Genomic DNA, 13,725 nt, shown 5'->3' with positions numbered 1-13,725 from the left:
TTTCCTTTAGTGAAATAATCACAACTTAAATGAGGAGAGACCTATCCACTCCAAAGGCATGCTTTTCATGATTGTATTTTATTATTTTCCATTTAAGTGGCATTATCAAATCTCCCTTCAAATGACTTTGAACATTGGCAGAATTCTTACATCTGCAATTTTCACTTCAGAATGCTCAGTAAGAAATGAATTCTGTTGGTCTTTCAGCTGGCCACTCTCTGCCCTCTTTCTCTAGAGCCAGTGTATATCTTTGTAAATTGAAGGCACTATCTTCCTCAATAAGTTCTCCCATTTCCTTATGCATGTGTCTATGCTAGTCACTAAAGAAAGAGAAAGTGAAGATGGGCCAAGAGCATAAGTGGTGTTCAACTTGGAACCCTTGGGTGCCTTTCCCCTTATTTTCTCCTCTCATTATGACTGTTTTCCAAGAGGCTCTTCAGCAAAGTGCCTGTAATAATCAATCCATTATGTTTGTAAACAGTGCATGGGCACTGAAAAATTTAAGCTTTTGGTTAGAGTTGATAGGAACCTTCTTTTCTTTGTTTTGTTTTATTTAAACTTCATCCAGTCTTGAGAAATGTCATGATAAAATAAACTAACTGGGATTCAGGGTTTATCTCTGCTTCATTCTACTGCACTTTAATAATGTCCATTCTTTAGTTCTAAACTCCTACCCATCTATAGAATGGATAGCAGAAGACACATACCCATGGAGCTCTACGGAGCCTGGTATTGATCTCCCAATGATGGGAACTATTAATGTGTTTGGTATAAGGCCACAAGCACTAAATATTCTTGTAATCTGTCTTTCTATGTGCACACCTAACACTTTGGAGTACAGATTATAATCCCAACCCCTCTGCTTACCTGTCTAGTTCATTTTTGAAACAAACTTGTAGACTCTGGATTAGTACATTCATTTCCTCATCCTCTCACTGTTGTGATGTGGACCAGAATATCACTTGGACGCTTTGTGTCTCACATTCTGTGACTCCATTCTGTTCATAAGTATGATCCTGAAGTGTGGAAGGTAGGACAATGATAGAAAACTAAGAGAAGGACCATAAGGCTCAATTACTTTTCCAAATCCATCATTGTGGGTCCTGGACTCCACCTTCTCCCAGCATACAACACACTATCATCCTGTGTTCCATCTGAATTGTCATATCATATCACTCAGAAAAAAAGTCTTCTGGTTGTCTGACAAAATCCTGAGGAAAGGGGATTGACTGGGGCATTCAGGTACAAGACATCTCTCCCCCCACTGTCATCACTGCTGGAGTACTCTCGTGTCGTGGTCTTTACCAGTTTGTTAGGCTAGTGAGAAAAAAAATGCATAGACTTGTGAAGGATGCCTTCTAGTGCTGCTATTAAATATATCAAGTCAGCTCACCCAGAAATACTGAGTACACAAAACAGTTTCACACGTTTCCCAGCTGACTTTTAAAAAAAAACTCATACTCCCCTCCCCATAAATGCCCTTTTTTCCAATCATACTTTCTTCTGCCCCAAAGTGTATGCTCCCCAGATGGCAGTGTGCGTAGCAGGGATATGACCCAACCTGTCAGAAGGACTGAAGAGGTGATGTATCAGAAGCTTGCTCACGATTGGATTCAGCTAAAACCTGAACACAAAAGGGGCAGCAGCCACAAGCTACAGTCAGTCAGAAATATGGACAGAGGTGCTTTTCCCATGGTTGCTTACCTGCCCCCAGTAGCACTTCATGAGCCTAGGGAGGCCTCTGTGCATTTCTCCATGACCCAGCTCTTCTTAAATATGTCAGCGACAAGTTTTATGTAATCCTCTCAATAGTGTAAGTATATAAGTTTATTTCTATTGAACAGATGAGGACACTTCAAGTGTCTATTTCTAAAGTATACTTAATATAGGCAATAACTTCCTTTCTCATAAATGTATTCAGTTTCCTGGGAACTCCCACTCTGTCTGCCCTAAAATATAAGCCTATGAACAAGATTTAATACTTTCCCTAAGTTTTTTTTTTTTTTCATTCTGGCGGCAAACTCCTCTTTCTTACTCTCCCCTCCTCTCCTCACACTCCCTTCCCCCTTTCCCTCCACTCCCTCAATCCACCCCTCCTGCCTATTTGATCCTTATTTACTCCCATGGGCATCAGCAATGCAAGGCATATCAAGCTGCATTAAGGCCAAGCACCTCAACAGTATTCAGGCTGGGCAAGGCAGTAGTGCATGAGAAATAGGTTCCCAAGAAGCAGTTAAAGATCCAAGGACAGTATCTGCCCACATTGCCAGGAGTCACACAAATTGACCAAGCTACACAATTGTCATATGGTCATATGTGTGGAGGACACCTATATTGATTCTATGCAGGCTCCCTGGTTGTTGGTTCAGACTCTCTGAGTTCTGATGAGCCAGGCTAGGTGTTTCTGAGTTTTTTTTTTCTCCTGTAATGTCCCTTACACCTCAGGCTCCTACAAGTCCCTCTCCTCAGCAGGACTCCCAGAGTTCAGCCCAATGTTTGGCATGGGTCTCTGAATCTTCCTCTATCAGTCACTGGATGAAGGCTCTCTGATGACAACAGGAATACTCACCAATCTGATCACAGGGGATGGCCTATTCAGACTATGCATCCACTGCTGCCAGGAGTTTTAGCTGGGGCCATCCTTATACAGGCCTCGAAGTTTCCCTTGCATCGGGCTTCTGCTAGATTCCATAGAGTCCCCCTTTCCAGTCATCTATCTCAGCACTCTCTCCCTCCACCCATCCCACAAGCTGATCCCTCAAGTCCCCAGTCCAACTAGGACTTCTCTATTTCCCCTTTGCAAGGAGATCTAAATATCTACCTTGGGCCCTCCTTGTTACCTAGCCTCTTTGGGTCTACAGATTGCAGCATGGTTATACTTTACAGTGAATATCCACTTATGAGTGAGTACATGCCATGCTTGTCATTCTCAGGCTGGGCTAACTCATTCTGGATCATTTTTTTTTCTAGTTCCATCCATTTGCCTCAAATTTCCTGATGTTATTGCCTTTAACAGCTGAGTAATACTTCATTGTGTAAATGTACCACATTTTCTCTATCCATTCTTAGGTTATGGGATATCTAGGTTGTTTCCAGGTTCTGGCTATTACAAATAAAGCTGCTATGAACTTGTTTGAGCAAGTGTCTTTGTGGGATGATTGAGCATCCTTTGGGTATACGCCCAAGAGTGCTATAGCTGAGTCCTGAGGTAGATAGAGTCCCAGTTTTCTGAGAAACCACCATACTGATTTCCAAAGTAGCTATACAAGTTTGCATTCCCACCAGCAACGGAGGAGTGTTCCCCTTTCTCCACATCCTCTTCAGCATAAGGCATCTTTTGTGTTTCTGATCTTAATCATTCTGACAAGTGTAAGGTAAAATCTCAGTCATTTTGATTTGCATTTCCCTAATGGCTAAAGATAAAGAACATTTTGTTAAGTGTTTCTCTGCCATTTGAGTTTCTTCTGTTGGAATTCTCTGTTTAGATCAGTACCCCAATTTTAATTGGATTATTTGGTTTGTCCATGTCTAATTTCTTGAGTTCTTTATATATTTTAGAGATCAGCCTTCTGTTGAATGTGGGGTTGCTGAAGATCTTTTCCCATTCTGTAGGATGCCATTTTGTTCTATTGATAATGTCTCCTTTGCCTTACAGAAAATTTTCAGTTTCGTGAGGTCCCACTTATTGTTAATCTTAATATTTATGTGACTGGTGTTCTATTCAGAAAGTTGTCTCCCATGCCAATGCATTCAAGATTGCAACATAATTCTTTACAAACCTTGAAAGAAAAATTCTCAACTTCATGTGGAAAAATAAACAAACAAAAATGGATAACTAAAACAATCCTATACAAGAGAATTTCTGGAGGTATCTCCTTCCCAGATCCCAAACTCTACTATAGAGCTATAGTAATAAAAATAGTATGGTATTGGCATAAAATTATATACATTTATTAATGGAATCAAGTCAAAGACCCAGATGTAAATCCACACACCTACAGTCACTTGATTTTTGACAAAGAAACCAAAATTACATAATGGAGAAAAGAAAGCATCTTCAACAAATGGTGCTGGCATAACTGGATGTCAGCATGTAGAAGAATGCAAATAGGTCTGTATCACCCTGCACAAAACTCAAGTTCAAATGGATCAAAGACCTCAACATAAGTCCAGTTACACTGAACTTAATGGAAAATAAATAGGAGATATCCTCTTAGTTTCTAGTGACAAGATCTCACTATTAGCTCAGGTTGGACTTAAACTCATAGTCCTCCTGTCTCTTAATGGGATTCTAGGTATCCACTACTACACTCTCTACAAGCTAATTATTTCTTGCTACCCAATTTTATTATTTAAAATTATGTGAATAAAAACTATTTGTTTAAGGCAGAACATTCAACCATCACTTATTATCAGTACCTTGAGCAGTCATTAAACTTTGTGCTCACTGCCATTCATTGTTCAGAGAAGTTACTGTAATTGTGATTGAGGTCAGCATTTGTCTATGATTATAGGCCTAAGTAGTTAGAAGACAACTTGGTACTCAACAATATCACTGAACAACAGCAGTAAATTACCCTCTGGAGCCTAAGTTCTCCTAGGCCCTGAGTTTTGACTTGAATTGACAGTATCAGGCATGAATTCACCCTTGTAGATTATGGGTTCAAAACCAATCAGAAAGTTCATGGTTGTCCCCATAACAATTATGCCACTATTACAGAGAGGATGGTTGGTATTTTAGTTTATATAGCTTACAACTGGGTAACACCACTGATGCCTTTCTCTCCTGGAAATTTGTAGTACACTTTTCTGGCACTATAAAATCTGGCTCACAGGAAAAAGGCTTCCAGCTCAATTCCAATTTGATTCATCTGTATCTTCCATGCAAGGTTTATTGTGTCTTCAGCAATAGAGTCTTATTATTTCTTGGTGGACAACCAAGAAAAATGAGAATAGTTTAGGGCCTCTGGGAGTGTCTCTGGCCAATATCTCCTAGGAGGGTATCCTATTCCGCCACTCACATTTTTGGGTCTGGAGCTGAAACAAAGAAAAACAGGCACCACCTGACAAGTTCAAAAAGAAAAGCAGCAAAACATGAGATAATATTCAGATCCTCCAATTTACTTAAACTAATTAAAAATTTAAAGCCCCTTACAAGATGTGTAAGAAGAAAATTAGCTGGAAAGCCTGCATGGGACCAAACTAGGCCCTCTGAATGTAGGTGACAGTTATGTGGCTTGATCTGGTGGGGGAAGAGAATGGGGGGCTGACATTGGGACCAGAACCTATCCTGGGTGCATGACTGGCTTTTTGGAGCCCATGTCCTATGGTGGGATACTTTGCTCACCCTTGATGCTGGGCGGGGGGGGGGGGCATGGGCAAGTTGGGCATGTGCCTCAACTTGATATGCCAGAATTTGTTGACTCCCCAAAGAAGACCTTACTCCCTCTGAGGATTGGATGTGGGGTGAGAACAGGGGAGGTGGGGGTAGGAGAAGGGGAGAACTTGGGTTAGTTTGTAAAATGAAAAAAATTTAAATAAAAAAGAAAAATATGTGGAGATAAAAATAATAGCCATTTATCTTCCCTTAAGAATGGGACTTGCAATCTAGTGCTTCTCATAGCAAGACCCAGGGAAAAGATTGAGCCCAGGAGTCATGTGGAAAAGGAAGAAAAGGATTCCTGACCCCAACTCCTGCGAAGATTTCAGAGGAGTGGCAAGTCTTTGCTTTTATTAATTTAGTTTTTACATTCCAATCCCAGTTCCCACTCCCTCCAACCCCCCCCCCATCTGCTCCACGGAGAGGGTAAGGCCTCCCCTAGGAAGTCTACTAAGTCTGTCTCATCATCTAGGTGAGGCAGGACCAATGCACCTTTCCACCCCTCACACCCATGTGTCTGGGCTGGGCAAGGTATCTCTCCATATAGAATGGGCTCCAGGAGTGGCAAGTTTTAAGGATTTATCACATCTGTCATGCTTTAGGAGCAGACAAAATGTTTGCATGTTATATCTGAGCATATAGCCTGACACAGTCTCACAGTGTTCTTCACACCATGCTTTGGCAATGGAGTAGCACAATGATCTATGTGCCAGACCCAAACAAAGCTTCTGAAGCCAGATTAATGTAGAGGCAGCTCAACATCTCCTATGTGACAGAGACACTGACAGAGTAGTGAAGCTGGGAAGCCTAGGGGTCTTGAGACTGTAGCTTAGGCTGCAGAGAACCTCAGGAAAGCAAGTTAAAAATGAGGCATCCCATCATCAGGGAACAGACTGGATGATTACCCCAAGAGATAATATTTGAGACATACACAGGCCTGTGAACTAAAACAGGACTCTGGTTAAATCCTCAGTGCTAGAGTTTGAATATGGTTTGACCATCAAAAATTTATTTTATTCTCAATGTACTAGTGTTGAGAGGCAATGGAGACTTCAGGAGTTAAAATGGTGATGAGGATGGGCCAATGATTTTCTCATGAGGCCAGAGGCTCACAAAGAAAGTGAGATCCTCATGGTTTGTCCTCTCTTCATGAACTCCCCTTGTTATACTACCTTTCTACCATAGGGAAGTAGTATAAGTTCCTGTTCCAGTGTGGCTGCCCTATCTTCCACTGCCTCAAGAACTGACAGACAGAAGAAACCTCTTTTCTCTATAATTTTGCCAGTTTTACATGTTATGTTATAGCAACAGAAAGTAAACTAAGACATTGTGGAACCTCAAATTAACCAAAATTATAGTCGTGTAGACTGAAATTTCTACTCATCACTTAAGATTTTCTGGAGAATAATCTTAAAATGAGAACTCTGAAATGATTTCAGGGACCACATTTGCATTTAAGTTTGCAATTATGTGCTTGTCAAAAAGTCCAAACATCATAGCAAATATATAAAAGGAGGTTTGCAGTAGTTATAACAGAGAAGTAGAATTTATCCATCATATGCCCAGCCAAAGTACAGGCACATTAACATTTTTTTTAAAAATCAGATATAATTTACTTTTGTTGAATGCAGAATTTTTCCAAATTTATTGTTCCTATGTATTATTTAATTAGTAATTATAGTAAACTACCAATTAATAATCTTATTCTTTCTCATTATTGGATGAGATATAAAGACCAATTTAAATGTCACTACAATTTGAACCTTCTTATCAATGAGTAGTTTTGCAACTATTCATGTTTTAGTATGCTGCAAGCAGTTTGTTATGGTTTGACTCTAAAATATATCCCATAGCCTTATGTTTTCAATACTTGGTTCCCCGATTAGAGCACTACTTAAAATACTAGGGAGCCTTTAAGAAGTGGAGCCCGGATGGAAAAAGAGTGTCACTGGTAGAGTGTCTTTGAAGGTAATAAGCCAGGTCTTGTTCCAGTCAGGTTCTCTGTTCCTCTCTGCTACCGGGACACTAAGTCACTGCCTTATGCTTCTTTTCATGAATGAAGACACTCTGTTTTGCCTTCCCTGCTTTGTAAATTGAACCCTCCTTGAAACTGTGTGCAGATGTAAATCTTGCTTCCTTGGATAATATTGTATGTAACAATGCAAAAGCAGCTAATACTGACAAGTGCTACTGAGCCCTGAGATGTTTAGTATGAATACTCTGATCATGAGGCTTTGGGGCCTGTGGACTGCTTTGTGGGAGGAACTATAGAAGAGACTGGAATGTGAACTGGAGAAGCATCTAAAAACTCTGCAAGCCGGGCTTAGAAGGAGTGTTCGGTTGGAAGTTTAGATGGCCAGGACACAAACAGGAAAGAATGTGAGGCCATTTGCATTACATTCTACCAACAAATCTGGCTCTGTTTTGCTTCTTTCTTAAAATATAAGTTAGACTGAATTTGGAATCAATTGACTCATTTATTGGATTGGGAAATTCTAAGCAAGAATAACGGTCAGGCTGTGTTATTCTCAAAGCTCTTCAGAAGTGGAGACAAAAGGATTGATGGAGGGGAGTGAATGATGGAGGGAGAGAGAAAAGGAAAACACACCAGGTACAATAAGATGCAAAAACTGCATTATGGCAAGGAATGGAGTATTGGTACATTAAAAGTCATGACAGTGTAGACAAAGAGAGGTAACAATTAAAAAGATACATGCCAATAAAGAGAAAGCAGAATTTTCATTGGGACAACAGGAAACTTTCCTGCTGATGAGAACCCACCCTGTAAAAACCCCAGCATCTGAAAATGCAAACTCCTTTGAAAGACTTTCATTTGATAGGAGAGTGAGGGGCAGGAGTGCTGAGGCAGGATACCTACCTACACAAGGAAAGCGTCCCAGATTTCCTGCTGGGAAAGGACAACACAGTAAAGTGCTTTTCCAAGTTTAACTGCCAGGCACTATATCTTCTGTGGTCACGGTCCAAGTGGTCCTGGCTACCTCTCACACTGGCAGCAGCTGGCATACCCTGCCCTTCCCCCAGAGGCTCTTCCCTGTATAACCCACAATTTTGGTTCCCTGGTTCTTTCACCTACCCTCCTTTGGGCCTCTTCACTGCTGCACAGGACTCTCCTCTCTCCCTTCTCCTTTTCCTCTCCTCTATCCCACACGGCCCAGCTCAGCCTGGTCATGTCCACTCCAGACTCTCCCAGATGTCCCTGTGTCTGGCTATGCTCTCCCACATAAATATCTAATAAACATTCTCCTCCACCATACCTAGGAGCAGTCTTGTTCCTTTCATTTTTATTTAGTTTTTCATTCAGAGGCAGGGAAGACAATGTCCATTAGAGCACAGAATATGTCATGATGTTTCTGAGATACTGGACAAAGACAAAGAATTTAACATTTGTCTTACCAGATTTGTCTTACTTTGTTCCATGCTTTCCTCGTTACCTTCCCATTATTCCCTTTGCAATGGAAGGGATTTCTTTATTCTGTTCTATAGCATATGGAAACATGTACTTCCTTTTTTATTGTATAGAGGCTCACAGGGAAGAAGTTACCTTGAGTCTAAGAAGACAGTTTGGACTTTTGAACAATACTATAGTTAAGACTCTGAAGGAGGAAAATGGGTAATATTTATGGCCATGCTTCACTTTATTGATTTATGGCATTGATTTATGGCATGAATAAAGAAAACTCAATATACCAAAGACTATAGGAACTGGACTAGGTGGGTTTGCATTCTTAGAAGACAATGGATTTTGGAGGTATGTGAGGTTAGAAAGTAACTGTATAATCCTTAAATGCTCAGTCCACGCTTGGGGCATCATTTTGAAAGCTGTGGAGCCTGGAGAAGAGCTGTGGCCTGGGTAGTGACAGTGGATCAGCCTTTGAGGGCTAAAGTTCAGCCTTTTCCAATCTAACTCTGTATACTAGCTGCCACTAAGAAAATACACCACATTCCTCCCACCATAGACGAAACTGTTGAGCACCATCTTCCCTACTGTGGCAAACTGAGATCTCTGAAACTCTAAGTAAATATAAACTTCCTCTCCATATAGCTGCTTCATCAGGTACATTGTTACAGGGACAAGAAAAGCCAACAATACATAGTATTTATCTTACTTTCATTGGTAGGAGGGTGTTACAGTGTAAGTCTATTTGCCTGAGTCAGGCAACTAGTTGGGGTTCTTAATACTAAGAAGAATGAAGGTCTGAGTATATAACATAATTGTCATCAATGTGTTAGTTTGCCCAACTCAAAAGAATGAATATAAACACAAATATGTAGGCAAAAATATTTTACTACCAAATCTAATGTTATTGATAAGAATTAGAATGTTTCTTTCATTTTAAAGAAACAGAATGTTTCTTTCATGTTTTTAACTCAAATTTCCAGATTTTACAGCTTCAATTATAAATAAATTTTCTCTAACTCTATATTTGAAAAAGAGTCATAAACATATAGAACTCATGTCTAGCTTATACTTACACCTTTTTAGAGAACATTCAGATGAGAAATAATTCAAAGCTGGTGACAGATAAAACACTGAGTCCACACTCAAATTTGACCAATTCTGCGATAGTCCAGAATGCACTGCACAGTTTTATCCCTTAATCAGCCATCATTGTGTATCACAGAGAAATGTAGCTTTTATTATTTGAAATGTTTTAAATTTTCTCCATGTATTTGATGATTTTCAAGGATCTTGAGCTATGTATCACAAAGAAGTGTAGTTTCTTTTACTTGAAATCTTTTTAATTTTCTCCATGTATTTGATGCTTCTCAAGGATCTTGAACTACATGGAACACAATGCTTCTCTTATTCCTAGAGCTAACCCTAAAATAGAGACACTATTCTCTCCTTTTTGCAGATTAAAAGATGCATCCAGTAAGGTGAATTATATCCAATGCCCTTCCCTGATAACTGACCCACACAGGAACAGATACAACTGATTCTATAGCCTGACTGTGGTTTCATGCATATTAAACTTTCCTAATTGAAAATTTAGTCTGTTTTGCTTTTCTCTTACTTAGGCATGATAACCAACCAAACAAGCTCTAGTCTTTGCATTTGTAACATGTGCCCCTTAGTCAAAGCATTCCTATTGGCTCCTTTTCAAACAGCCCCTGATTTGCCCAGCTCCGACCCTTATGCTTTTCCTAGGCTGCTGCAAAATTATTTTTCTGTTCTGCCTACTTCAGTGTTTTTGTATCACAAGCTATTATGTCCATGCCCCAGCCTCATCACAGCAAGTATGCTACGGAACACATTGAGACTCCAACAACCTATGTGTTGATCTGTCATAAATCCTCTACATGGCTGAAAATGTTGTTCTTAGTTAATTTGCATGTCCAAGTAATAGATGCATATTCTCCAACTTTACAGCATTTCCATTGGACAGCCTCTGGTCCTAAGCTATGCTCTTTCAGGGATCTTTCCTCAGCCTTAGAGGACTTACACGTTCATACATGAGTCTCTTCCTGGCTTTGGGCTAGACAGACAGAATTCTGCCTATTTGGTAAAAGTTCTCCTGACCACAGGGGCTAGGTCCTTTCAAGTAAATTGGGAGTGGGAACCTATATGTTGTCTGACTCTCTGGAGTCACTTAGTAGGATTTCTTAAGTTATAAGCTGTAAGTTTTGACAATTACCTCCATTCTATCTCCATCCCTGTGGTCTGTAGTCTTTCAGGATTCTCTGACCTAAGACCAGCTATGAAGAGTTGAACTAATCTTACATAACTTCTCACTCTCCAGAAGTTTTTCTTCCAGAGGCCTTGTAGTTACTCTCTGTAATTTAGTTTCTTCGTGCCCATATAACCTCTGTGATAGGTACATTTTGTCTAGGTCAACCCTTACATACATGTTCCTTTTCCTGTTAGCTCATAACCTCCAGTGAGTCAACAGACTGTGAAGCACAGATATTGTCTAGTGAATATATACCACTGGCATATCTCAGTTTCTATTACAGACTGAAGGAGACTGTGCTGATGTTATTTAAAGAATTCCATGAATTTTCATCAAATATTTGTCATTTTTGGGTATCATAATGTTCTTGCTTTCATTTACAATAAGGGAAGGCCATTAATAAGAGATCAGAAAATGGAGTTGGTTCCCCATTGGGGAAGTCTCATAAGTTTGGTCCCTAATTCCTAAGTTACGGACCTTGGAATGTTGGGATCTGATAGCACAGAACTGAAGTGCCTCAGACCCAGGAGGCTGAGCTTTGAGTGATTAGGATTACTTTTATTTGGAAGGCCTGATTTGCATGGTGGAGACTTCACTAGTTAGAAATTATCTCCTTGGTGCACCAGGCTCACCTCCTAGAACTGCACAGCTGTCATTCTGGACTATCCTCCCATAAATTGCCTTCCAGAAACCGGCACACAATCTTAAAAGTATTTCTCCTAGAGGGTGCTGTCCACCCCAGTGCCCTAGGCTTCAGAGAATAGATATTCTAGTGCCACTCAGCCAGCTGCCCACTAGCAGCATACTTGATAGCAATTCTTCCTATTGTGGTCTAAACACTGAATTCATTTACTGCCTGTCATTCTCTTCCACTCTACCTCAGTGGCTGGCCTCCTAAAGTTTACAGTAAGTAGCTGGCCGCCAGTTCTGTTACGATGTAGTTCATTCTCTGGAATACTCCTCCCTCCTCCTCATTCTGTTGTGAGAATATTACTTGTTCTCTGGGGCTCAGTTCAAATGCCACTTTTTCTACAGCCTTAACTTGTATGTAGTCTTTCAGATTACTTCCATTGAATTCTCTAATAACACCCTATTTTCTTTAGTCAAGAACACACACCTCTTTTGTTTGTAACAGAGAGCAGAACTTCATCTGGGTATTGCTCAAATTTATCAATAGTATAACATTATATGCCTTTGAATGTGTGTTAAATGGAAATTTGTTAGTCTTTGAGGAGGAACCTTATTAAGGATTCACAGTCCTGATTAGAAGAAAAATACTTATTGTCTTATCATCCTGTGCTTTGAGTTCTTCCATTCTCTGAACGTTGTGTTGGACAGCCATTGTCTTCACTAGAGACCTTGATCCTTCTGCTTGAAGCCTTCTAGCTAGTTGAATGTAGCTGAACCACACCATGGCCAAAGCTTCACAGATATTTGCTTTCAAACACTTAACATTTGCTTTGCGTTACCCTTTGATTAGGAGGATTAAAATTGAAAGGGAAGCAAGTGAGGCAAGGGCTTTCCTCTCTTCTTTCTGCAAGAACAGCTTGTTTCCATGACATTTATACAGTGAGCTTTTTCTAAATGACAAGCAGATTGGTAGAAGATGTTATTTTCTGCCTCTTTGCTTTGGATCTTCACTTTGTGGGTGTAGTGTAAGAGAGACAGCCTCACTAGGAGGTTGACTGTCAGGTATATGGTTTTGGGAGAGATTTGGATGGGGGGTGGTGAACATGTCCTTTGAGGGTTGCTATGGTAGCCATGTAACAGATTCTGGCTAATTGTAAGATGTATTAGTGGGGTTTGGATTTTGATTTGTTTTTAACATTGAGTAATATTTATACCTATATAAGTATCCTTTCTTTTTTCTTTTGTCCTTGAATAAAAGGGAATGCTTAGAGCCTATGTGGTCCATATGGATAAAAAAGTCAAGAGAAAATGGCCAAGTTGACTCTGCCTCAGAACCTAACTTCTGCAGGAGAGAAACCAGTCAAGGAAGGATTCAGTCATATGCTTGCTCATCTAGACTGCTGACTCTGAGGCTGTGATAATGGAAATGGGGAGGGACCAGTAGGCTCTGCAACATGGATTCCAGACCTGGTCAACATTATCTGGTATTTGCCCATTTAGCACTAGGTAGCAAACATTTCTTCCATCATCCTCTGAAACAATTCCAATGATATGGTTTTATTCCATACCAGAGGTTTTAGTTTTTGCTATGCTCTTTTCTTACTGATATATTTGTTTAGACTTCATTGAGATCACATAGACTTGTACATGTGTGTCTCTAAACCTTGGCATCAAACCTACTCTGATTTTCCAACAGGGGTAAATTAGCCAACTACAAACCTTTAGCATGTTACTCCACCTAAGTGAAGAACTCAAGATAAACTTCAAGTTACTTCTACCAACACAGAAGGCCCATAGGCCCATTGACATGTGACTACAAAAGTCCTTTCTACCAGGGTTTCCACACTAGGAATAGCTGCATCACACTTTTGCCCCAACTGTTCCTTCTATGACTTATTCTTACCCTCAGATACACTGTTTAGGATTCCTGCTATCATAGGTTGAAAGTAAAAGCATATTCTAAGTGCAGATTTTTGTTTATTTGGACAGAAGAGCTTTTAGGAAATTATTTTGAGCTTGAGT

Source organism: Cricetulus griseus, chromosome 2, assembly GCF_003668045.3.
Source record: "Cricetulus griseus strain 17A/GY chromosome 2, alternate assembly CriGri-PICRH-1.0, whole genome shotgun sequence".
Classification (NCBI taxonomy): domain Eukaryota; kingdom Metazoa; phylum Chordata; class Mammalia; order Rodentia; family Cricetidae; genus Cricetulus; species Cricetulus griseus.
The sequence above is the reverse complement of the archived record's forward strand: the minus strand, read 5'-3'. Positions refer to the sequence as shown.